The sequence below is a fragment of the Miscanthus floridulus genome, chromosome 8, assembly GCF_019320115.1.
Source record: "Miscanthus floridulus cultivar M001 chromosome 8, ASM1932011v1, whole genome shotgun sequence".
NCBI lineage: Eukaryota > Viridiplantae > Streptophyta > Magnoliopsida > Poales > Poaceae > Miscanthus > Miscanthus floridulus.
The window spans coordinates 211,286,901-211,289,647 of NC_089587.1; the positions used below are offsets into that span (position 1 = coordinate 211,286,901).

A 2,747-nucleotide genomic window follows, 5' to 3' on the forward strand; every position below is an offset into this window, starting at 1 on the left:
TACTAGTTTCATCTCAGTTCACATTAACATCACAGGAAATAATAAAAAGTTGCCAACCACCAACAACATAAGTTACTACATAAACAAAATCACCAGCAGACCCCTTGCTTAATGAACCAGCAGCTACAAGCATCGCTCATGTCAAAGAAGCATTGTTGATGGCCAAGATACGCTTGAGCAGCGCATTGTTCTCCTCCATTGCCTTGTTGTTTATGTGTTACACTGCTTTTCATTGAAGGCCTGGGTATAACAAGAAGGATTGATGAGATGATATGTTTAAAATGAGAAGATCCTTTGGAAACTGAATGCCATGTTTTTTTGGATCAGACCACTTTGCAACTAGAGATGGAACAAAATTCAGTGGTGGAAAGAAAATATATCTTGCCATGTTCATATGGAGTATTTTATGTTCAGATTGAGGATTTGAAACTTTCATCAGTGCATTCATCCAGGAAAGCAGGTACTATTTATGTCTTGCCATGTCAGAAACAAATTAGTGGCCGAGTCATCATGTTTGCTAATGGGAAAACCACATGGTAATTGAAATGCCGTTTGTTTTTATAACCCTAACAAATTAGTCTCTGGCTCTAATGTCATTTTACAATTTGACAGAAACATTTTGTGGCTACGCAATTCATTGATAAATCACAATCGTTTTGGGCGCTAAAAAATAAGATGCTCAAACCGGAAAGTACAAAAGCAACCCTGAGAAGCGAGAAGGAACAGACCTTTGTTGTAACCTGTAATATGACATGATAGTTTCATAGTGGAGACATCGTATGGGTCTACATCTGCATTATTTGGCCCCAATGCCATGGTCCAAAGCTGAGACAGAACAGGTAGAATGTGTCAAGATTTACTGTTATACCCAGGTCACAGATGGATACATGTTAAACAAAGTCAGCTGCGAGTAGTAGATAAATGAGTTTAGCAGTTACATGGTGATCAGGCAAACAAAACTTGTAGCAATAACTCTTAGGGTCCAGATTTCAGAGTCAATTAGCCTAGCTGAATCCATGCAGCATGAATATATAGGAAGGACGTCCCCTGAATTGGTAAACCTCGTAATAATGCAATAGCATATAGATGTCTAATAAGCACATGGCTGTCTCCTTTGAAGAAAAAAATAGGACACTACAAAAGAGATTGTGTAGAAAAAAAAGAATCTATTTGTACCTTCATCTTAGCATCGTCGTTGAGGATCGTCGTTTGAGCAGACCTGGATAATGGATCTGTAAAAATTTCATGAGCAAATAAACAGATAAGGTTAGGATTTGCAGTGAATTGAAGGAAAGAAAAGAGAAGACGGCAACAATTCGAATCCATTGCCTAAAGAGAGATGTATCCGGCCCAAACGCAACGGCGACTGAAAACCATATTCATCAGAAAAGCACAGAGAACAACATTAAGTAATAGAAACTGTACCCACAGGAGGACAATGAACAAATGAATGCAAAAATGATATGGGATTCCTGATCAGCTAGTGAAACCGTCGAGGGTGGGTACATCTAATAGTACAGGCTGATCTCATCTGGTGACAACTGCGAGGCTGGCATGCGAGGACGTGGAGGGAGGGAGGCCGGAGAGAAGGGAGAGCGGAGGATAAATTTGTAGGCTGACAAATCTCACTAACCTGGGCGAAAATGGCGGCTAGGGTTTCTTGGAGCACAGAATCAGTGTCAACAGCGAAGGGGAGCCCGGAGGCCCTGCCGCCGTCGCGCACGGGACGCCCTCGGCCAGGGCGGCGCCTCCGCTATAGTGGGGCCCTTGGGCGTACAACCACCGAGGCGGCGCTTCCACTAGCATCGCCAACTGTGCGCCTGCGGGCGCCGTCAGGCGGTGGATGGCGTAGGAGGAGCTGCGCTCCGGCGCGGTGTCGTCGCAGGCCTTGGAGCTCGCAGACGGAGGAGAGGAAGAGCCGGCGGAGTCTGCGAGGCTGCGGCGTGCGGCATCGCGCGTGGAGCGGCCGCCGAGGAGACGGATGGGGCGAGGCAGTTTTTTTTCCTCGACGGGCCCATGGGGATAAGGATGCGGAGGGTTGGCGGGGTGGCCCTCTGGACATGGGTGTGGCGGGCATCCGGCGCGTGCAAGCGTGATCGAACGGACAGGGGCGGTGTACTGTGGATGAGCAGCGAAATGAGTCCGGAGAAGCTCGGATGAGCAGCGAAACGAACAGTAAAACGGCACACAATTATAGTCTTTTATAGATTTATAGTCTTTTATAGATGCATCAATGCACAGATACAGACCATGTGGCATCATTCATAAGTCAATTGGTAAATCGAGCTCATACCGGCACTACATGATATTGAAGGGTCCTTTAATTCTTTAAGGATACGTTTCGTTGCCATGATAAGCCCCTGCATTGACCACATTTGCATACTGTGACTAGTAAGTCGTAAATGACCAATACAATAGTTCAACTCAAAGGGTCCGAAAAATCTCTAACAATGAAGCTAAATGGAGTTCTTTTGTTTCTTCATGTGGCATCCCTCTTAAAATCAAAACTACTAAAATAATTTTGAGACATCAAATGATCTCAAATGAAAATTTGATAAACATCAAAGTTGTAGAGGTCACGAAGATCTACAACTTTTATTTTGGTCATCTTGTCATTTGACAAAATTTGAACCTTTCAAATTTGAAATTTTAAAAAATGACAAGTTCGAACCAAAATTTGAGACCCAAAATGATTTCAACATAAAAAGTGATGAATACCAAAGTTGTTCAACTCATTAATATCTACA

The 2,747-nt window shown here is 43.8% G+C and overlaps 1 long non-coding RNA gene across 1 annotated transcript; it reads right to left on the reverse strand.

Annotated features, from left to right (window-relative positions):
• Window positions 1-311: 311 nt before the first annotated feature.
• On the reverse strand, window positions 312-1,997 carry LOC136474820 (uncharacterized). Its single transcript, XR_010763024.1, has 4 exons — window positions 1,634-1,997; window positions 1,177-1,232; window positions 939-1,047; window positions 312-825 (listed from the first exon to the last, which is right to left on the reverse strand). It is a non-coding gene; the product is annotated as an uncharacterized lncRNA (long non-coding RNA).
• Window positions 1,998-2,747: the final 750 nt, after the last annotated feature.